At 42.9% G+C, this 24,978-nt stretch overlaps 1 long non-coding RNA gene across 2 annotated transcripts in view; it reads right to left on the bottom strand.

The window, feature by feature from the left end:
* Nucleotides 1-24,978, bottom strand: part of LOC114880314 — a 126,239-nt gene that overhangs the window by 8,385 nt on the left and 92,876 nt on the right. The window contains exon 4 of one of the 2 annotated variants that reach the window (XR_003790059.2): nt 11,260-11,503. This is a non-coding gene — a long non-coding RNA (uncharacterized LOC114880314). Of the gene's footprint in view, nt 1-10,934; nt 11,504-24,978 lie in introns of those variants that run through there. The other variant, XR_003790058.2, reaches the window with a different exon arrangement.

The following is a 24,978-nucleotide window of genomic DNA, read 5'->3' as shown; positions in this document are numbered from 1 at the left end:
GGGAGCAAAAGCCGAAACACATCTGATTTAATAAGGTAAGAAAAAAGAGGGCTGATTGTGGGTCGGGATTATTATAGGTATTTTTGCAAAAGTATTTGCATGAATTTAGGGAAATTACTGGCTCGCTGTTAATTTGCTGTTCTTCGCTTACAGAAGAAAAAGAATTTCAGAATAATAAAACGTATAAAAATTTCAGATTGTACTGCTAAAACATTGTCTCCACTATTTTTTAATTTTGAAATTTAATTTTCTATTTTGTTTTTCAAGCGCAAAGCTCGCTGACGATCGAAGCTACTAATAGCAATCTTCGCAATTAATCAAGGTCGATCACGGTGATTCCCAGAGCCACGGGCTCTGGGATGAGGGTAACTCCACGCCATAACTCTCCGTAATAGCTAATACCACAGAAGAGTCGTACAAACGCGAATCGGTTACTAGTTACTACTTACACACGAGCTGGTATGATTTATCGCCGCGGGCTGGAAGGTGGAGGCGGTGAGAAAAAGACCGCCGGAGCGGAGGAGGAAAAGATCGAGGGCGAGGGGGAAGGAAAAAGGGTCGATCGACGAAGAGGGATGAAGGGACACGAGTGTGAATCGTTCAGGATGCTCTACCATGGCCAATTAAGGGCCAGTTTTAATCGTTCCGCGTCTAATTGCTGGCCCATTACATTGTCTCTCCAGGGTAAATACGTCGGGCTAAATACCCCCTCGTCAGTGGAAAGAATTCGAGCCCTTGAAAATCATCAGCGAGTAAACACTGGCTGGTGAATCTCATGTCAGGGATTTAGCGGGAGTTGTTAATTTCATTTTGTAACGGGTTGTTAATAAAATATATAAAAATCAAAGAAACTGTTTATTATTTATGAAACAATTCCCTGAAATATACTTAAGCGGACCATAGTCACCTGGTCCCAAATTTCTCTCCCTCCCTCGCAAACTCCCGGCAAGGATCGCTGAAGGATAGGGGCCCGGCGCGTCGGACAATTAAATCCTTTTAATCGTCTCGCGTAATTGGACCGAATTAGCGATGCCGTCCATCCGACGGCGGTTTCAGACTCCCTGATTATCGCTCCGGTCGTCCGGCCAAATAACAGAGAGATAAAGCAAGGATCGGGACAGACAAATGGAAAAGAACAAGAAAAATGGGACCGGGGCGGATGGTGGAAAAAAAGAGGGGGTGCTCTAGAACAGAGAGGAGCACTTAACAGAATACGTCCCGGTGATTATTGGCTGTGATAATGATCGAGTCGCTGCGAGTTGTCTATGGCGTGATTGTAGGTCGCTACGGTGATCCTTAGGCCATGTGCGAGGGTGGTTATTAAGAACGACCGGTTCGAACAGGGAGCATCCAACGATGGAGGTTTAGGAGAAAAGACCCGGCACCCATTGCACCCATCGAAGGCTGTACGCGACAATTTTGCAAATTTTTACTTTAATATTTTCTAGCTGCGAAAAATTATTATTCAACAAGTAGAACGCGGCACGAAGCTGTTGTTTCCCTTGAACCCGATTCAACGAAGGGACAAGAGGAGTCAAAATCCCGACAGCCCCGACGACTCCTCCCGCGAGTAAGCGGTGGCAGCGGATTCGAGCGGTCCGAAATTAGAGAAATTAGATTCGCTGCGGGGATCCTCGCGGCGGTGGAACGCTCGAATCCGGGAGCTGTCCCTCGCAGGATCAGATATCGTCCGGCTGAAGATTCACGCAGAGGGGTAGCTCTCTCGAATCATCTCGGAGAATCACGTCTCGTCCTCGTCTCCGTGGCATCACGGCAGAACGTTCTCTCGCGACGGGATACCCGGGTGCCGCTCGTATCCGCGCAGGAGCAGTCGTTTATAATCAGGATCAGACGGCGTGTCCTTTTTCGCGTCTCCTCCCGCGGCATGGGACCGCCGCTCCTCTTTCCGGCGTCCCGCTGATCCTGTTGCTGCGCGTATCTCGCCTGGACACCGCCGCGGACCCGGCAGTAACCTCTAATTAAAATTAACGATAATAAGGACGCGAGCCAACCGCCGGCTTACCCCCCTCGAACGCTGCTACTGTCAATTAAGCCGCGGTCCCCAAGGATCAGACGTATTTCATCCTCTTTCGTCCTGGAGAAATATCCTCCGGGAACGTTCTTTCTTCATCGAGAAGATTCTGATACCTGAGAGTATTATTCCTGATTTTCCAGAGACAAATCTGGGAGAATTATTTTATAGCTGAAAGAAGATTATTAGTAGAACTGTAATTAAAGCATTTTGTTACTTTAGTATCCAGGCGATGACAGGTAGTTTCTTGCTGAACTTTGTTATTAAATTCTTAAAGTAAAAGACGCTCATAGGTTCAGAATTTTCAACAATATTGTCTACTCAGAATCTGTTAATTACGTAGACGACCACACAAGGCGTAGAACGAAAAAGTCTTACAATTATGCTAAACCATCGTACGGCTTCGAGAGGCCAATCTACTCATTATCGCGTTTCATCGTTCGTATTACAACGTGAATTTTCTGCGATCTCACGTCGCTAATTCAATCCTGTCGTCTTCATCATCAAGTTTCTCCTTTAACCCTTTTTCTATTTTCTTTTGACCGATGGAGATTTTGAGACGATAACTTCAGGGGTGGTTAAATGAAGTTTTGCGATGAAAATTCGTTTACACCCACGTCGCATTCCGAGTACGAAAGTATGAAAAAAGAAAGAAATGAAAAATCGGGCTCAACTGTTGGAGATCTTTGTCGAAAATAAAAAGGACTCTCTCGGTTAGGATCCCTCGTTTAATTACGGACCGCTGCGTCCCGATTTTACGTTCATACCCTCGCGTTATATCTCTGCCGTCTCTGAAGAAAGGTGCGTCATAAAATGGCGAGGTGTTTCCTCGGACGCGCGTACACGTCCACGTTCACCATGGAATTTATAGGTTTATTAGGCGAGGCGATAATACGCGGGCAACGTATAGCACAGCGGCGTCTAGAATTATTTACTGGGAACAAAACGGCTCGTTTACGCGTACAGCTGCGACATCTTGAGAAACCCTATCGACGATCGTAGAGAAATAAAAGAGAAAGAGCTTCGAATTTTTGGGCTCCTCAGCTGCCATTAATTATTACAAAAGGCCTCTTTACATTTTCTAACGATAACAGCAATTTACATTTAATCCTTTTTTTTAACAATGGATAATTTTAGGGGAGAGCGGGGACAAAAATGACTTACTTGCGTAAGGGACATTTATATTATAATTTTGAAACATAAAGAAGAAATTACTTTAGGGTGTCAAATATCATTTAGTTTACCATCTAATATATTAATTGCCTATCTATGTTGTTAGAAGATATTTGTGTGTACCTTAATTATAATTTCGCATTGTACTGTTCCTCAAAGAATGAATCGCACCTCAAAGATCATCCACTTCCTGGATCAATGGTTCATCTTAAGAAACGACGATCGCGAGGTCCAAATATAAAGAATTTACAGTGACTATATAAATATACAATCCTGCGGCCGATATCGAATCGTTATTACGAATATCCTTGTTCGTTTTGGAGGGACGTTTCTCGAAACCAGCTCGTCGACAGATTCACCGCGGGACCATTTACGATCGTGTATTACGCGCACGTGAGGGGCTACCTGGGTGACATTTACGTCGGCTATGTGGATTGGACGTCTGACCATTCGCGAAACGAAAGTAACTGGCCGATGGACGAAAGCGTACGCGAGCGACGAACGAACGAGGGAACGATCAAAAGCCGTGAATCGTTAAGAGACGCGGTCCTCGTAGTTTTTCCTGAACGCGACGGCATCGTAATCTCGCGGGACGATCGCTATGCAAACTGGCCCCGTATTTATAGGCGCACTTGTGCCAGCTGGCCGACCGGTGGAGGCGCCTTATGCCACGAGTAACAGGTTCGTCGGCCACTTCGTTTCGTCCGCGACGATGAACACCGCTGTTATGACGTGAAATGATCGCTCTCGTATATCAACGTTGACCTAGCCGACGCCAACGTATCGTTCGCTTTTCCGAGAGGGTGAAACCAGCCTTCCCCCCTACGGGACTCCGGGCATCGTTACGTCGAACCACCAGACGATGATGATGAAACGAGATTTAGGTGATATGCTGATGAGGATAACTTACCAACTGGCTTATGAAGAGAATGTGGAATTGAGATAAACGGTTTTGGACTCATTTCAAGATGTTAGTAAAATTATCCTATGGGATTCAGAGGCATGTTTCCTGGAACTTTCCTCGTCTTTCAGCTGGAATTTTCTCGTCGCAAGGAATTTTCAACAACTCTAACTTCATTAAAATTGACGCGTTCACTGGTGTATCATAGTCGCAGAATCTAAGCGCATAAAATAGGAATTATTGCGGTTGTATTACCGGGTAATCTTTCAAGATCTTCCGTTTACGCAAAGTCACCGAGAGTCCTCTTAAATTCAATTAAGGGAACCCCGAAAACCAGTGGAACCCGATCTCGCATCATCCTCTGCCCTTATACGTTTACGTTCGCGGCACAGCTATAAAGTGTAAATGAAGCGATCTCTTGACAGCAATTCCACGAGAATTATTGTACACGAGTGAAAACGTACCCTCGGAATAATAAATCATTCCAACGTATAGTATACACGATACAGAATTCTTGAAATTCGAAATGATGTAGTCTCTGATTCGATATTAATTTTCGACCAGCGAAGTCCGTAATGCTCTGGTATGACAAGTCACGGTCTGTCCACGTGGTGTAACCGCGCAAACAGGTAGCTCAGGAGCAACAGGTTGTTGAACACGAGCTTCGATTCGACTAGCAGTAAGTCCTAGGCAAGGCCGAGTCCGAGAGACCGGCGCCGAGAAGCGCCTATTAGAAAGTCCCAATGCACCCACGGAATGCGATTGTTCGCCACGATTGTGTCTTATTTAGATTCCTGCCGCATTCCCGCGTTCCCCATCGCCTAAGCCACTGTCCTCGTTATTGTCGGCGAACCGCGATCGCCGGTTTCCGCCGACGACACCGCGTTTTCCTGACGACCCGTTTCATCGTAACGAGTTCGATCCACCGGTTTACTGCGAACAGTCTCAGGAAGGGTTTCTCTTCAGGGGCTATTGTGCCACTGTACACGACCGAGATTTTATTTTTCCTATACTACAACGCATCCAACGAGACGAGACAGTAAATGCGTATAAATTCACAGTACGCACCCCTTGACTGAAGTGTTTGAAGAACTAGAAACAACTGAGCTCCGACCCTGTAAACATATATTGACTCGTCTCCTTGGACGGATTGTAATAAACGAATTTCAAACTGGGGTTAACTTTGGCTATGAACGTGAGATTTTTTGGAGAATTGTTTCTAAGGGAGGGATAATTTTTCTTTTTCTTTTATTATATCGGCGATGATGAAGTACTGTCCGGGTTACCTAATGCTCGCACAATGGTGACAACGGCGTTCCATGCGCCGCGCATAAATCTCTGAACAACGGGCGTATGTGTGCCGAGCACGTTTACGAACGCCGCGTTATCGCGCGATGTATCGCGACACCACTCGCTAAATATGTTATATGTAAATTCTCTTGTGGAACATTAGGGAATGCTTTGAATGCGCCTAATGTCGACGGCGATTTTTCTGTACTCCTCCTGACCACCCCCTTTTCGAGACTCTATGTTCGAACGAACGAATTCCTATCGATATTGGCATTCTTTGTAAATGGAAATAATAGGCACTTCGAGAGAATTAAAGGAACGTCATAAAATTAAAAATTATGGAACATACGTGGAAAGATAGATCGAAGGATTACTCGAAAAATGTCTATTCTATTTTAATTTCCTAAGAGGATTCTTCAACTTTTCAGATGATATTTCTGGTAGCAACGACGCGAGAACAGGACAATTCGCAAGAAAAAGAAACAAGAATCGAAGGATACATTGTAGTCCCTCGACGACGTCCAGACGAATGATTTATTTACGAATCGTGGCCGCGAGATCATTTATTCGCTGCATTCTGGATGATTTAAAACTTAGACAGCTCGCGGGAAAATTTATAACGATAATACGTCGGTGGCTCGAAACGTGGCAGCGCGACAAAACGAGCAGAATCGTCCCGTAAATCATTACTTTTCGGAGATAAATGCGTGACTTATCGTTTCGTCGAGGGAACCCTTACACCTGCGCGAAATTTACATTCCTCGAGCTTTTGAAATAGCTTCTAGGATAAAAATAGTCAAACGCCGACGTCATCGCACTCTCTCTTTCATTAAAATAATGAAATGTTTTAACAAATCAATTTTAACACTCGGTACATTTTCTTTGATTATTTCGTAACAAACCTTAACATTTCAAAAGGACGATTAATTTATTGTATAAGCTAACAAATATAATTTGTTATTCTAATTAATTTCTTGTGAAATTCAATTCACATTTTGGAGGACCGGGCCCATTAGAACCTTACTTAGTTGCACCAATGTTTAAGGAAATCTATGAAACGTCCAAAGAGGAAAACGCTAGAGAATAGAAGGCAAAGAAGAGATTGGTAAAGTGAAACGTTCATGGCACCCACGCGACCACCGGTCTAGATGAACTGTTTGTTGTTGCGTTTCAGTGAATTATGGCCAGGCCGTGGTCCCGTGCTACGAAGCCGCCGTATATTAACGGCTGAAAGCCAGCAAATGAGATCCGGGAAACATTACAATTACCATCGCAAACAATATTCCACTGTAGAATGGAGCCGAGAAAACGGTTATTTACAGCCCATTATACTCGTGGGACAACGGAGGGAGGTAGTGCAACTTACACCGACAGTGCACGTCTCTTTTGTGGATTAAGGGGAGGATCTTTAACACCTCGAAGATTGGTCATTTCTTTCACTGACAATTAGATTTATTCATTATCCATTAACGCGTCGAGTGCCGCAGCGAAAATGACACTCAATTAAAAGAACTATCATTAAGCATCGCAGCGCTTAATTTTCTAATTTAAACTTTCAATTTACTAAACCACCATGAAATTTGCCATTTCGCGAGCTTCTCGATTTTCAAAGCGAACGAACCACTGTGTACCAGTTTAAGGGCAATCTCGCAAGTCCTTTGAGATTCCTCAAAGAGTCTCGCAATTATTCGCGTCATTACCGACATGAATATTCATCGAAGGAGAAAAAAGACCTGCAGAGAAAGTGAACACCAGCGATCAGATCGAGCCTTTAATTAATACATTGTTTCACTTAGTTATTTCGAAACAGGATCCAGGAAATGAATTTGAATAATGACAGAAATCCTTTCAGCGGTATCGACGCCCACGAACAAACGGAAAGTGTACAAACGGCGCCGATAATGGGCTGCAATTGCGAATCGAATGGAATGTTAATCGAAGTAACAGCTTACGATACGCGGCCACTGAAACGTCAAGTGTAATCGAGCGATTTCGCGGGCCGGTTCATAATACAAGGTATTTAGAACAGATATGAATCACGGCCTCGAGATTCAGCCGCTTCGAGCTGCTCGCGAATTTGCATCGGCAAATTGTTTTCCGTTTCACAGCTTAATCACTGCCAGGCATCGGCCATTTGTTCTCACATTTTTAATTACCGCGTTGAATGGAAGCTTAAACACGTTCAACGTTGTGGGGGTCATCCGTGACCGCCGGTACAAATTTAATATTACCGAATGACTGGAAGAAAAAGAATTAAGTAGCATTAGTAATAGTTAATTGACATAAAAATGTCACAAAATAACGCTTAATAGAATATCCATTAAAAATGTATGTTCCCATAAATAAATAATTAAAAAATATTGCTATATTAATGTACAATGAGATTCACAGTTACTATGTTCCTTTTAAGAAACCATAAAACATGCGGCTCACTAATCGTCGACTTGTACTACTGATCGCACAAAGTAGATATCTTTACATTAATCCAGAAGAGATCCACGGTTCAGTAATCTCTCTCCAATCGTTTTCATATTACGAATCAACGTTTAATTATGACCAAAAAAAATCTACATTCCAGAATAAATCTCGATCACGTTGCAGTTTCTCGAAACCACCCACGAATTGAAAGGAGGATCGCATTATTAAAAAAAGCGATAACAGAAACGTATTCGTGACTTCGGCAAAGTCAGCGGCTTCAGGTTTGCAAAACAGATGTATCTGGTGAAACGATATCGGACGAAAGCGACGACAAGTGATTCGCGAAGACTCATAAATATGCGCGGGCTACGATAAACGATCGGGAGCCGTTGCTCTCGGCCGATGGGAGACGTTAATTACAATTAGACCGATAATCGGTCGCCGCTCGTTTTCCAGGGCACCGGCCGTAAATTACCGATCACACCGCGGTCCCGGGACGTTTATAGGCGACGAACCTGGCCGTCCCGCGAAATATCCGATGCGGACCTGGTGAACGTTCCCGAGTACGGGGCTCGATTAAAGGTACGTCTAACGACGTTGCTTGATCGGCGATCGTAAACTCGGATGCAACTGACGCGTTATGGACGCTCTGATGAAAAAAGACAATCGGTGAAATAAACCGTGTAACGAACGGGACAGTTTCGTTCTATTCCTGTGTACATAGGGAAATTTTCTGATAAGGGCCGTACTCATGAACGCAGCGGACCTTAACGTAAGGGTCCTTTTTCTCTCGAATAGCTAAGGATAATCCGAATGAATGAGGATCGTATTTTTGTTCGTTAGGGAAAAGGGGTTCGTAAATAAGAATTTCTTATGTTTATGGGATACTTGCGCTTTTAGGAGTAATTGTTATACATTTTTACGCAATGCTACGGATTCCACCATGGTACTTAACCCTTTCGTTACGAACGTCTTGTTCGCCGAGACAATCCGTCCGCCATCGATATTGTGTTTTACTGCTCCACAAGTTGCTTTAACAATGCTTTTTGGAAGAAAAAGATGATATTTATAATTTCTTAATAAACTCGTTTTTAATTTCACATTAAAATAAAGATTGAAACTGCAAGTGCAGAGCGGCTGTAGTCACCCAACGTAGTGAGAGGGTTAATACAAATTTTCGTTTCTATTCTAACGAAATCGAGTCCGGCAAAGAGTTGAAACGATTCCATCGCGGTCGTAAGCGAGGAGCGAAAGGCCTTTACACGAGCAACCCGTGAATTGATTTATTCGAGCGTCGCATTCCCGGACACTATCTCACGACCTTAAAAGCGGCTAAACGATTCAATTTGTAGTAATTATAATGCAACCGGGCTATGGAGCACAGAGCTGGCCGACTGGCTGGCTGGTCCGAGCGTGTGCTTTTTATTTTTCATTGCTACCACTTAAGATGCGTCGAGGTTTCAACGTGTGGGCGTATGGTGGTCGCTCGAATCCACTGAACGCTCCTCGTCCCGACAATTTTCAGTTAATCTAAACGATATTGAACGTTCCAGCGACGTTAATAGTCTGATCATCGTCAGCTAGGAAAATCATGATGCAAGGGGTTAAGGATGACTATGATCAGACACGTTTTCAAGAAATTCTTGTTCATTATTTTCTAAGTACTTCGTTATTTTTATTATTCATAATCCTAGCAATTAATACTAATATTTGTAATTAGGTAAATAAGAAAATTCCTTGTAATATAAACGATGGATTATGCAAATTTAAGCATCGTTTGTGTAATAAAACAAATTTACGATAGACGAAATGATGCGACATCCAGGCGAACTTATTACCATAACGAAAGGGTTAAAAACTTGAAAAGGCGTAATTCGCGTCCGTTTCGCAGCGTTCCGCGGGGAATAACGAAAGGTGCCGCGGCTTTTCATTTACCGAAAAGAATAAAATCTCTTCCTTATTGCTGCTGGAGCGGCACGTTCACATGAGAAAGCGGCTTCCTCTGCTGGCCACACAGGTGGTCCAACGATAATGGTAACAATAATCCTTGCGCTCATAACCCGTAAGCCGTGAAATAGTAAGCAACCGTGGCTGATTCAGTGGTCAATCGGGTGCATACACGTTTCGTTATTATCTGATGCTCGTTACATCCTTACCCTCCCACGCGATCTGTACGAAAGTCGCTGAGAAACGGCGGGGAAAGATCGATAACCATTACTTATCCCACACGCCTGTTTATCGAGAAATTATAACTGCGACCCCAAGCAGAGAAATACGCGCGCGATTTGCCCGGGAAAAATTGTAATTGCACAAATTCCCGTGAACGATCGCTTACCTACGACCCGTGATATCTCGTCGTTTTCCTTTTACTGGGAATTGCACGTTGGAATTCGGGAAGTTGGAGAGAATATACGGTACCACTTAAAATCCTTCAACCCTTTCGCTGCTATCGATGTCTAGAAAAGCTCGAGAAATTTCCTTGTCTAATTAATTTTACTAATCATAAATGATAGCTCGTCAAATTCAATAATTAGAAAATATTGAAAATTTCTTATTTCTTTATAAATGGAGGATGTAATTTAAAAAAATAAGCATTAGGAATGAATGATTACGTACGAAGCTCCATCTTTCTATGGTTAATCGTCTGGAAGTCGTGAGAATATTCAATCTGCAGGGAAAATTAAAGTCGAGTTTCACTTATAACCGAAAACACTTGCCTTCCACCGTGAAAGGTAAGCGGCATGTTCGCGTGATTTACGAGCACCAAGCTCGATCTCGTCGTCGTAGCACGGACGACGTATGAATCAAGATCGGTATCGTCGGGTAGCTCTTATAAGATAACAAGCCCGACTCTTGTTACGAACAAACACAGCGTGTCGAGATGCGTAGTGGGTGGTGGTTCCGTGTGGACGAGTCTTTAAGCGTTAATTGAGACGAGAGCTGCGCGTTGGTGGTCTAAATTCTTCGCTATTCCGGGAAGCCTATTTTCAGATGTATCTACGACAATTCGCCAAGTCCAAGGAAATGGGGGGTGGAAAATGACGTACCCGAATATATTAAATTCTCTTGTTTTAGAATGCGACACAGTTTCATCGCGCACTTGCACTTCCGAGTATTCGGTTCAAACCTGACCGAGGTGAATAGGAAAATAGGATCCTCGATTACTTTATTTCTGGATAGTTATCATAGTTTGTAATTAAAAATTACATTAATAATTGACCCCTTGCCCTACAACAGCTTACAATTCAAATGTGTCAAATTTGGCTGGTACTCTTAATATAATTGAATTTTAAGATAAATTCTAATTATAACTTGTCCAATCAAGGATATTTCATTTTTCTTTATTATCGAAAAAATCATAGGCGAAGGGGTTAATAAGATGTCACAAATCTAAAATGTTACGTGTAGCAGAAGGAATAATTTTTATACGGAAGCGCAAACTCACCAGGTGGTTTTCCTATCACGGAAGCGCGTGTAATCAGCGAAAATCTAGGCATGCCCGCGTGCGGACTGAAATCTGCCCGCGTAGTCGCCTGAGTTTCGCAGTAAAGTGGGGTCAATTAGAGACGAGGACCTCGACCGGTTCGCTCCCACACTCCGCAGAAATTTATTCCGTGACTCAAATCGAGGCCGACTGGCTCCTTCGTTGCGACCACTGGTCAGTGCTTCGTAGGAAATCTCTTCTCTCTCTATGACGTAACAACACAAAATTTTCATTAAAATAAACAAAAATTTATAATAAAACAGGAAAAACATATTTGTATGATTTTTGAAATTATCCTCTAGTGTTAAATTTAACAATATACTCGTACGACATCGAAGTCCATTTCTGTCAACGAAGCAGAGTTAATAAACAATGCCAATTGTTATGCAACGTATCGAGAAAGAGACTTTACAACCGATTGTTGCATTGCATGCCGCAAGCAACTGAAATTTTATTGTCCCTTTATCTTCTTTCGTACAAACCGCATTTCATTTCCAGCCAATCTAGAGAACTCCCACGAAAAATTCGCGACACCCACACTCTACACGTAGGCAAAGTTGCTTTCCATCTATGAACACTAACACTATCGTAGACCAATTACGCGTTGCGTAGTCGATTTTTCGCCAAGGAACACGCGAGACATCCGACCGGTTGTAAATCAAATATCGATCCGCCAACGCCGTCAGCCACCGCGGTTCGACCTGTTGCATAATCAGTCTTACGTCATTCTACAATAGAACGATGCGAAAATAATTATATTTCTTCAGAGTTTTATGAATTTTTCTATGCAAATATAGCGTACTCAAATTGAATTACATGGAGAGTGGATTAGGAGTGATGGTGAAATGAGCAGAAGATGATTCTCCATAGACAAATTGAAAACGTAGAATCTAATTTTTTTATTTTTGTACTATAAATGATTTTTCACCACTGAAAATATTACTCAAACCATATAAACAGGTTTATCCCTTCATTTTATGAAACTATCTTCTTCTCGAGGTTCTGATGCAACGACGACACTAATCTTACAGTCAAACACTCGCATTTGCGTCATCGTATATCACAAAACACCCGATTAATTCAAAGAAAAAGAAGCATGAAAGCTCGATTTTAATAAACGGCAGAATCGATTCGATTTCATGGTCGATTACCGAGGGAACAGAAACGTCTCCGAGCACTGCGACGCGGTGCCATAGTATCCGATGATGGAAATACAAAAATCCCAGCTATGATGCGCTTCCTACCGGCTCGAGACGAGAAGGAAAAGGAAGGAACGAGCAGAAAAAGCTGTTAATGGCCGAGTTATAAATTATTAATGCGGGTATTATCCGCGTAGTCCGGCTGGAAAGCTTTTATGGGCAGCGCGCAAGACGCGGCCCTCAGCTTCGTCGTTATTGTACTCTTCGGCATCGACTTTGGATAAGGTTTTACTACCTGTTCCCGTCTGTATAGGGTGGTTCTTAAAATACATGGAATTTTGATGTTTTGTTGACAGTCTTTCAATTTTTCTGAATTTTCAATACAATATAAAAAACCGCTATCAGTAAATATTAACCCTTTATGATTCTTTCGACTCGCCAAGAATAGTCCATTGTAATAAATTTCCCTAAAAATAAATTTATTTAAAAATTGTAAATATTTCTTAACTAGCACCCTAAATATTTATTTTCATATAAAAGCTCTTTTTCAAAATGTCATCAAGGCTATTGTATCTACATCTTCAGCCAAAAATGAAGAATACCGTGTATATTTTATCTCTGCTAACACGAAAGGAATTTCTCTGTCGTTTCTTTGAGAATGAAACGACCTGTATACCCGGACACATTGTGCTCGTGGTCTCAGTATGGTAGACCGGCCATTAACGCTTTTTGCTGGCGGCCGTGCGTGTGTCATTGACGCTGCTTTTATTGGCCCGGCGCATAACTTCCTTTAGCGTTGCTCGTTTATGAGCGAGTAATTGCACAACGATTTCGGTGCCAGTGTGTACAGTTCGGGGCACCGCGGCGGGGGAGGGTGAAAATATGGAGCATCGATAATGGCACCGAGACCACCTTGATTACCGTAATAACGCCACAAAAAGATTAGGTGTGCCGGTCAGCGCAATTTTCATGACCACCTAAAATTCCACGATGATTGCCGCGCCGGATACGGGGAATTGATTCAGGGCAAGAAAGATGTCTCCACACGTGACGGACCAAATGTCCTCGAGGAAACTTTATTTAAAACCTGTAGCATAAAATTTACTTATTTTTGTAAAAATCTGTATAAGCACTTCAAATGAACAGTTTTCTAAAAAATTCATTTTAATTAGGAGGATTTTATGCTGCTTTCTAAAACCTGTGTCTATAAATATTTTCAACGATAAATAATCAACGTCAGAGTGTTTTACATTGAATCTAAACCGAGCTGTCTCATACGACAAGACAGAAAGTAAACGAATAGGAAAAGATTCAATCGTATAGGAAACATTTTCACAGAGGCTATCGATGATTAAACGGGACAGCGCGAGCGGCGCATTGAAAGTGATTTATTTCGTGCGTGACAGGGAGATAAATTAGTAGCGTAATTCGCTCTTCTTCTAGTTACACGTACGTAAACATTCACCGTCGTATTTCATAGTATCATCGTCTCTGGTTTGCGGAAAAGCCCGTGAGTAAATAGCCGTGTGTATCAACGCCTTCGGCGATTACACGACCAACGACGTGTTAGGCATAATTAAAGAACGATTAAGATGAGCGTTGCTCGTACTACCGCTAGAAGGTTGACTGGTTTGATTTCAAACAAGATGGATGCACCGAAGGCCTTTCCACGCTGGGTAATTAAACAGAAAAATTATGTTCCTTCTTTTAAAATTATGATTAACTTACGGATCATAGATAGACAGCTTCTTAATTGAGTACAAGAACAATAAAGAGGATTTAGCGTGTAGTAAATTAAACGCGCGAATGCTGAGCTCATTCACTCACAATTAGACATCTAAACGAACGGAACATTAAAATGTATTTTACTCACCGATAAAGAAATCTTCGAGTGAAAATTGATTTCAAGATTAATGCCAGTCGATAGGAAGTCTTGATGGAAAATCATTTACGTCCGATCGTTAGAAATCTGTTTGCTAGATGTGCATGAACATGCAAATTTATATTTCTTACTAAGCTAATTTATTTTCAATAAGTAATTAAATCAAATAAACACAAGTTAATCCTTTGCATTCAGAAATAATAAAAGATTCCTCTGTTCAATTATTATTTCTGAATTATCGTTTGAATATCATCATCATCTCCCTCTCGATTATTTTTTAAAATATTGTCGTAAGTTGCGATCGAAAGTTAGCCATCCGGAAAATGGGCGAGAGGAAAGTATATACCGGAATCTTGAATGCAAATGGGCCGAGCATAAGAAGGGCTAAACTACTTATTTTGGGATCTCCGGGAATGCGACGCACCCCGTGGTTCCACGGTTGACGGGTGTCGTTATTTCGGACGATGGGTCCACACTGGGGACCCCAGCTGGAGCAACCATTACATCGTCCTCGTTATTCGGTGCTAATGACGCCGCGCGAGCTGGATTTATGGTGTTGAGAGTTAAGGGCCGAGCGTATTTCGCGCGCGAAACGTGTGGGCGAGATACTCGCGTAAATCGAGCTCTTTCGGGGAAGCTTGTTCCGCTAAGTGACTTTACGACACGATTCGGGAAAAATGTGCCGCGTTCTTGACCCCGTCCCGTTCATTTTCAACATCTCCTTTCGTTATTAATTAACACACGCGATTAGTGGAAATATTTTTATCAGATTCTCAGTCTTCCAGACAAATCAGAATTACCGAGAAAAGATTGAAATACCGATTACAACCCTTATTACAGCGAATGTCGAAGAGAATGAAGCGATTAGTCGAGGCGGTTGCCAGGCTCTCGCTACAGTTTCAAGCGCAAAAACCGAGTCGACGGGGTAAATTCCAAGGAAACGAGGAGAACCTTCGATGTTGTATCTTTGGAATTGCTCGATGAACGAGGGAAAGGAAGAAAAAAGGGGTTGCGAAGGAACGGGAAAGAAGAGGAAAGAGATAACCACCTACGAGCCGACTGGATTCCACGGAAAGACGGTCATTGATTGATTCCTAGACTTCCAGACAGACGAGTGAATCGAACGTTTCGTTCGTTGTCGCTTCTTTTAACCTCCTTCCGCTTCTTCTTGGCCGGCGAACGGTTACCGTGCAAAAGAAAATACCGTTTTCTCGTTTGCAGTGATTCATAGCGATGGCTATGAATCGCGTTTAAAAATCTATACTAAGAATTTAATTTGTAATTAAAATTTTCTTTATTTTTCAAGTTATTAGTTTAATTTTTCTTAATTGTAATTAAGTTAATCGAGGTTTTTAATTAAAGTTCAAAGAATTAAGAGCACTCTCTGCAATTTAATAAGAAGAGACAGAAAGATTTATTAATTCCATCGACGATTAAGTGATTAATAAACGGCGAGATTTCGATATCGAGCTGGCCAGTTTCAACATCGATTATCGAACATGCGATTCATACGCAACCACAGAGGTAATTGAATCGATCTCGGAATTATCCGTATACGGGGCGTGTTCGCGACGATTTAATCGCAAGAGAATAATCGAGGCCAATAGGAAAGCAGACCTATTGATTAATTGAGATTTCGACTTGGCTAATGAAATCGATACACGAGATACGAAATTACTGAATGGATTTCTAACGAGGATCGAACTGAATGGACATCGCGTGATTGCAAATTAAACACTACTGATAATTACAAATAGATGTATAAGAAAATCGCAGATACTTTTATTATGTTACATCCCTGCGTCGCCTTGGGGAGGATGGAACCTTGGTATCTATACGAAGAAAAATATTCTAAGTTCCTAATTTTCTACGTCTCCAAAATATTGAAACTCATTTTCCACCTGTTACATCCTATAAATCTTTCTCCCAAAATATTAACACCCTGGAACTTCCGTTCTCACGGCTGTTATACGCCCTTTAAAAGTCATTCTTCCACTTGTACAAATAGTAGTCCAAAGGGGTGAAGATCCTTCGCGTCAATTGAGGGAATGAAATATTTACAGACATCTGATTGCAATCGTCTTTTTTAAACAGAAATCTACCCTCGCATACGTTTAAAAAAAAACTCTCGTGAAATGTGTCGAAATAAAAAGATTCCCTAGCAGCCAGTTCCATTGGAATGTTCTCCGTTCATGGGACGAAAGAAACCCGCTAAAAAGAGGTTATTAAGTTTCACCCACGCCGGCACACAGTGCGCATTGCGTGGACCACGATGGAATTAACATTCCTTCTGTGGATCTTTCGCGGTTCCCTCACCTTCCCCCCACGGGTTTGTTTAATGATCGCTGTGACACGATACTAATATGTCGTCGGGCGGTGTCTTTGAGGGCTTTGGCGTAATAAATTAATCTATTAGCGCCGCGCTCGTTCGCGGCGAATCAAGGATAAAAGAGGGAAAGAAAAGGGGAAACGGAGCCGGGAGGACCCGAGTGGATCGTCGTAATCTCCAATTAGGCCCAAATTGATTAGCCTGGATTACTGCTGGCGTCCTCGTTACTCTGCCAGCTCGACGATATATGTACGTTGAATGAAAAACGCTTACAACCTGGATAGGTGTCTTCTTTATTTCTGTTGCAATCCATGATGCCGTTTAATTGAATGTGTGACGAAATATACGCCTGTGAAGTTAATTTCCAAGAAGGATAACAGAATATGTCGTCACGAGACTTTCCTTGGAATAACGCGACTCTTAAATTTAAAATATGTGTTGATAAGACGACATGAAAATCAATTAAACGCGCGCGCCAGATGTAATTTCAACGTAACGAGTTCATTAAGCAGCATACAAATGATCGAATAATTTATTCTAATTAGGAGTATTATTGTTTGAAGTATTATTGATACTCAAACGCTTGGTATATACGAAGATCCAACCAGAGGGACTGGTTCTCACCTGTAAGACACTAATGAGGAACATTATCTAAGCATTCAGAATTAATTTCCTTTTTTTCTAAACTAATAGTTAAACATTCAAATCTAAATGATATGTACTTTTACATGGAACTAGTCAAACCAATCCCACGGTTCAGGGATAAAGAATTATCATTTCACAATTGACATATACCACAATTACCTAACGAAGTAACTATTAATTTTATAAATGACGTGAGAAAGAATTCTGTGTTTTACAAATACTAACACCGCTTGTTAATACATTGACAACCGTAAGAAAAAAGAAATTTAACGCAATATCAGAAATACTTCTTCGAGACCCGCACCTTCGTTCACACAATGTCAAGTAATTAGTCAAGACGAAGCGCCTTCTTCGCAAAGATTCTCTGAAAGCTCTGCGAGAAGGTAAGAAACGAGCATTTCCGCGGTGAATCGCGCGTGGGCAATACCAACAGGATGGAAGAGGGTGAAAGTGGGAGGAGGCAAGGGTCGAGGGCGTATTACACGAATGGGTAAGGGCAAAGAGACCCCCGGTATTCGAGAACTCGGCTCCGCGTTTCGAGTCAGGTGAGCCAAGGCGCCTGGAGCGCCGCTGATCACTTTGACCTATGACCCCATCAATCATCGCCAAATCATACACCACTTATCTCGCCGCGGCACGAAAGCGGCGCACGTTCCAGGTAATACACGTAACAGGTAGGGTACCTCCGCTTCCTCTTTCATGTCCACGGGCCTTTTTCGTTCGCGTTTTCCCTTTACGCCCACGACGCCTCCGCCCCGGCAATTATCCTCGCCGGTTTTTTTTCTTTTTCACTCCGCTTCGTCATGCCGCGATCGTGATTACGCGTTATCGCGTTACGCCAAGGCAAACCTTTTTCGTTTGCGTCAAACCGAAGGTGTTGCCGTTTAAGCATCACCATCTTTGGAGGAATTTGATAATTGATTAATATTTTCAGAAATAATATGTAGCATTACTTTCGCATACTAAAAGTCGATCGTTTGTTATTCTGTTCCAATTTCCCTCGAGACACACGGCGATTGTAGTTTCTTTCCAGAGTTCGATAAACCCCGAGCAATTATACATTCGCGATGAAGCTGACCTCTGGACAAACGTCAGGAATTCACCGAGCACGTTGCGTAGAAAGGAACGTTCGATAGATTAGCAGAAATCAAGATCTAGAAAGACGAATAAATCCTCGGTAATGAGCGACGTATTACATCTGTAATTATAGCCTCTCATCTGCCAAGCGTTTCGTTCCCGCGGAAGCTGCCAATAATGGCATCGAGTTAATGAGAGAAAACACGAAATTGGCAGTATTCCAATTAGCCGTGACGAACCACGACTATTTAGAAACTCGCCGAACGTAACCCCAATTAAAGGTACGCTCAACAGGATCGAACGTCAAAATTTAACAATGATCATCGATTCGATCGTTCGAACCACTCGAAACCACACCCAACTTCGTCTGGATACGAAGATAACATTCTTCGTGGTTCGTTCGCTCGGCGTCTGCAAGGTAAAAATGCGTTTTGAATCGGCGATCGAGATCGACCGGTCGAAGAGCAGAGATTCCATCCAGCCATTCGCATCCCCCGTGGCATCATCCTCCTTCGATCTCGACCGTTCAGATATATATCGAAGGGCTCGAATGAAACGCGCAACTCGATGGCTGTCACTGTCGAAGTAGCAGCAGCAGTCCGAGAAAAATCGATCCCGGTATCGAGGATCGACGCTACCGAACGGCGCGGCGCGGCGCGGCGTGCAGAACGATCAGTAAGACAACTCTTGCACGGGTCGAACGTTTTCAGCCAGGATGCACCTCTATGCGTCCATCATAACGGACACTTAACATCGGTTACCCTTCGTCTCTGTGGTTAGGTCGAGTTCCTGTGTACCGGCAAGATCGTAGAGATTTTTTTTTTTTTTTTTATTTCTCGTTGATCGGTGGTTGCTTGATTTACATGTGAATACCGGGCGTTAACAGACGCTTCTTCGGTTACTAACTACCATCTGCCTACTATCGGACCTGTCACAGGAACCTCTCTTCTTCTTCGAGCGTCTTTCGCTAGACCATTAACCTTCGTCTACTTGAAAGGATCTGCACGCGTTTCGTTTCAGTTGTGTTCATTTTATTTTCCTTTTTTTTTTCTTTTCTTCATTTCTTCTTCTTCTTGCTATCCTTGTACGCGAGGCGCAATCGCAGTTTCGACGTTGACGAACAAACCGAGTTAATTGAGCCCCATTAATCGGCCAACATGTCCCTCGAAATTAGACGAACGCCAGGACGGACTGTTTGGTATACAAAAGACCGGTGTGTTTCAGCGGCGATGGTAGGGAACGGGCAAGAAGCTTCCCCTTGTCTCGTCGAGAATTTCTAATACCGATAAAAGCGTTCTTTTATGCAAATACACTTAATACAAGTCTGAGTGATCGAGCACCCTAGTTAGCTTTGATTTCTGCTGCGGGTTCAACAGCTTGACAGCACTAATGAGTCTTGGAGATCCTGGGCCCGGTAAGCCGAGTTTGAAAGGGCCTCAGATAAGGAAGAAAGGGGAACGGACGACGGTGAAAAGAACGGGAAGTATACCGCTATTCGCAACGCGATCCACGAAAATTAGATTTTCAAAAAATGAACAATTTTTAAATTATTCAGTGACTTTAGAAGCTTTTGAAATAGAAGCACTCATGGAAGGATTCATTAATCTACCAGCTCGAAGATAACAAATTTCGATATTCACAGGTGACTGCTTTCGTTCGCGGCAATCAGAAGGTACGCATAAATTTCTCTATCGCATCGAAGTCAGAGGATGGACGAATTCACACGGTTTCCACGGAACGTTCAGACGAAGATGGTGATCGAGCAAACGAACAGGGTGGCTGGGACACACGGCAATAAATATCTTTATGCAAAGCTCGCTAATAAACATTGTCTTAATGATCGAGGATCTCGGATGTTCGGTTTCCGTCTGGAGGAGGCCAGCAAGCTGGCAGCACTAATGAGTTCCCGTAGAACCGAGAGATCACTGCAGGCCCACGGAAGATCGAGAGCGTGCAGCGTGCGGGCAAACGAGGACGGACAGACGGAAAAAAGGAGTCGAACGAAGGGAACTCGAACCGATTTGTTAAGATATCTGGTGGCCGGCTCGCGGCCGTCCGTGAGGAATGTTGAAAGTACGTGGCCACGGCAAGAGACGTATTACGTACACCGGTTCGAGTCCCAATTAAAAGTTATCGGCCGTTTCAGCCCCGCCTACCGAGATCTACAGTTTCTAATTATCGGGTAAAACATTATCCCCCCGCGATAAAACCAGCCAGGGAGATCGCCTTGGGCCCGCGCCAAAAATGTATATTTAGGCACGGGACACCTAACGCGCGATATTAATAACCCGATATCACTTAAAATATCGCGCAACAAGACTCCGTCGGTCCTTTCGTTATTATTTTATCGAAATTTTACCCCGTACCATCATTTTACGTTAATCGCAAGATTTTTTAATAAACACTCCACTGATGGTATGCGAAAGTATCCTAAATTTCAAGACCACCGTTTAGACAACGTTACAATGTAACCGGATTTCCTGTTTGGACTTCGATTTGATCCAGTACTCTCGTCGGACGCGGCACTCGCGAAGTGGCAAACTTTCTTCTTATTATTTCGGAACTCTAGATGTGTTCTCGCTTTCTCGGTTCGACCCACGGTCTCCCCCTATCGTTCTTTCTCTCTTCCTTTCCATTTCTGGTTCCGACAGCCACTTCAGGGTGTCAGGAATGCCCGACTCGAGGCATGGCATCCCGCGGAGTTGGCAGGGACCGATGATTAAAGGTGCATTCACAGCGACCACCATTTTCGAATCTACTTTTATTGGACACATCGAGGAATCGAACGATCGTTGGATTATCTCCTTGAGCCTGAATCGGATCATCAACTTTGGATGTAATCAATTTACGGGAAATTTATACGCACACCGCTATGTATGATTAACTTCGTTAAAAGATATAAATCTAAGATTATCTAATGCATTAAGTGTTACAAGATATTTATGATACCTTGAACGGCACTCCGTGAATACCGTTAAAGAATTAGAAATTACATTAATTTCATTTATACAGTTCACTTCGAATTAATGCGATAGACTTGTCCGGCGAAAGGCATGAATAAGAAATTCTATGATAACAGCCGAAGGTGATAAATCGATATTAGCGACAACGCATGAGATATGAACGAAGATAAGTGTAGATGAAAAACAAGTTATTACGGTTGAGATCTACTCGGTAGCACAGGAGTTATTAGCTACATTACCAATTCCCGGTAACTTATTAATAGTAATCGTTCTACCAATGTATGAAAAAAATTAAAATTGGAATTTGAAAAAACTAGGTAGACAAGTTTACAAGTTTTCTTAATTTTTATGCGGACGACTTATCTGATAACTGGATACTCTGCAAATATGTTGTTATTTTGCATAAACACTCCTGAATATCATGCTAATGAAATATAAAGTTGGAAGTTTGAATTTGAAACCAGAGTTCTAATGTCTGACTATGCATGTCTACTTCTACTGCAGCAGCCAGCACGTTAAATGCAACGATCCTATTCCGAGTGATTACAATTATAACGCGTTTGTTTTCGCAGCAACGGTGGACGTATTGAAGCTGTCGATCGAAAATAATCTGGAGATCGAGTACACGTTGAAGATCGAGCTAGCTAAACGCGATCCGCGGTGAAGATCGAGCGACAGATGCCTTGGCATCGATACAGAACAACGATTTAAAAGTTCTGAATGCGACTTGAGTAGTCAATGACGACGGGAGGTCCAATGAGGTGGCGCTCGCGTGTGCCAGAAAACAAATTGGAGCACTCGAAGACAGTCGGGTGCCATTCAGATAGACATCGACACAGATCCACGATTCCAGCAGCGAGGATGACGACGAAAAGCTCGAATAAACGTGACGCGTTGAACGTGATGCTTATTATCTGGTGTCGATAAAAGATCGATACACGTGATCGAGATCGATGCAGATGTAATGTATACAACAAACAACCCGGGGCGAGGGAAAGAGAATGATCGATAATATCTTTGAAACGTCCAACGGAACAGCGGCGATCAGAAGCGTTTTTTCTCTTTCTCTTCTTTTTTTTTATATTGAGACTACGTCGATCTAGAAGTCATAAGGTTTTGATTCTTTCGAGAAATCCTCGATCGACATGCGATAGTCGAATGATCGATGCTGTTTGCTCGACCTGCTCGCGAGTTGCTTGATCATCCGCGATCGCGTTGTGGAAACGCCTATTCATCGACGTTTCTTGATGGATGCTCATAAAAATCATTTTTTCTTTTTATGAAAGCGAAGTAAAAATCATCATTAATAATTATCGTAAACGTCAATTTGTTTTACAGCAAATTTTCCAGATTCTGAATTTTTCGGTTTAGCGAAAGCGATCGGGTGAATTGCGAAGACGGTGCCGTCTATTAAAATGGCCCTCATCATCGCAAAGGTGGTCGATAACACGTTCGACGAATTCCGTGACGAGTGCCAAAGATGAGGGACCACGCAAGGCGAAAAATTACTTATTCATGCGAAACTTTCGGCGCGAAAATTGATTATGGCCAATAAATCAATCAAAAAAGGGTAGACGTCGAGGAGGAGGGGAAGGAACGGCGCGGTTTCTGCGTCAAAATTAATAAATCGATTTAATTGATTTAATAAGTCGATCGATTTATGGAAGCAATCAGTGTCGGTGGGCAGATTTATTGCCGCATAACCGTTTCTTCGCGTAACGGTCCCGCGAGCGTCACGTACCACCAATATTTTCAGCCCTTTTCGAACAGGAACCGTGTCCTAAAGTGTTTCTAACAAAGAATCACAAAATAGAATTTTCAATTTAATTTGAAAATAATAAATTACATCACCATTGTGAAATTTAATAGCAGTAACTTTGCAATAATCGCAATTCCCTTTTGAACAAATATTACACAAAACGTAAACGTAACTCAACAAAGAGAAAATAATGCAATAAATAATAATAGCTACCATCTTTGTGCCAGTTGTTGCAACGCGCACAATCGTCGATCCTTTTCAAGCGGGGCAGTAAAATAAAAATAAATGACTGACGGGTGTTATATCTCATTCGTGGGTCGTGTCGAGGCGCGTGTATAGAAAAGAAGTCTCGAAAACGCGCGAAACGATACGTCGATGCCATGCGACGCGCGATTGTATGCAAATCACGGTTGCATTGACGGTAGTGCAAGCTAGGACGCGTTTGCACAGATGGACGTGGCACGATCGGACGATTATTAGACGAGGGATACGTGACTGGAAACAAAGCCGGCTCCGTTTTAACGATGAATCCTAATACGTTTATAATATCTACAAAGCGGAAAATCAAAAGGGTTGAAATTCAAAACAAAATCATTTATTTTTAAACTCGTTTCACAAATTTCATCATTTCGAGAAACGAAGTGTCCCGAACGAAGGCAAAAAATCTGTTATCATCGTAAAAGGTGGCTGATGATCGAGCAAGTCTTCAGTAAGTAAATCGTCGGCCGCGTTCGGTGAAAGTAGTGAGAAAAATAAGGACGAACGCGAGGAGGAGGAGGTCGTAAAGTAGAAAAGCGGCGTTTACGTCTCGCGAGACGAGAAAACTAACGTATTCGTTGGAAGATAAGTAATCTCGGTTCTCCAAGTGAATGATCCTATTAAGAGGCGCCATAACGTTCATCCAGGATGTCATTTCGATGGAGACTCGTGGCCGGTAGCGAGGAGGCCGGAAAGGAAGAGAAGGCTAACGAGTACAAATTTTATGGGGAACAGGGTAGCGGAACGCGATTTTTTTTTCTCCGCGCTCCCCTATCCGCGCGATTATCTGCTCGCGGTTCGCGGCGCAGGCATTAATTCCAACGGTTTAATCGCAATCGTTATCATCGCAAATGTATACCGTCCTAACAAGACAGGTCCCGATAACCGGCTCCTTCGATGTTCATCGCGCTTGTTTCTCGAGAAAACCGTAACCAGCTTGTAATTATGAGTCCGTGGAACGAGCCGCGATCGACCGGAAGCTCGTTTACTCCTCCTGAGATTCGAATCGCGGAGAAGAGTATTCGCTCGCGAACGATCTTCGCCCGTTCGTTGCCGGAAAGTCAACCGAGGCGAACCCCCGATCTAATCGACTCGAACGATCGTGATTTTCAATTTGGCCACCATTCAATTTTCAAGGAAAAGAGAGAAAGCTTTCGACGACGAGGAGGACGAAGCGCAACGATTGGCCCCGATCCAATTACGTTCAATGAAAGTCTCTCGAGGGATTTATGCCCTCCGTTTCTGTCCCGTCTCCCGTCTACCTGCAAAAACAATGATCCATGGATCCCTTTTCCGGCACTCGGTGCACGCCGATATACAACCACTCCGTCGACCAATGGGAAGCTTCCTTTTCGTTCTGACCAGGTGACGATTTTTTGCGACACCAACTTTTGGCCCGATACAATGAGAAACGAGCCGCAAAAGGAACGCCCCGATGATCAACGGGTCGACCGGCTACGGAACGGGTATAAATTTCCAGAGAAATCACGTGGACGCGACTAACATGTACACAGAGATACCGATGCCGTGAGATTTTCGAGGAAAGATCGAAACGAGACGAGGTAGCTCGGATCTTCACCCGTTTCGAAAGTCACGTGCGATATTTCGACGAAAATAACCAAACCGAT

This window comes from Osmia bicornis, chromosome 5, assembly GCF_907164935.1.
Source record: "Osmia bicornis bicornis chromosome 5, iOsmBic2.1, whole genome shotgun sequence".
Taxonomy (NCBI): domain Eukaryota; kingdom Metazoa; phylum Arthropoda; class Insecta; order Hymenoptera; family Megachilidae; genus Osmia; species Osmia bicornis.
The sequence above is the reverse complement of the archived record's forward strand: the minus strand, read 5'-3'. Positions and strand labels throughout refer to the sequence as shown.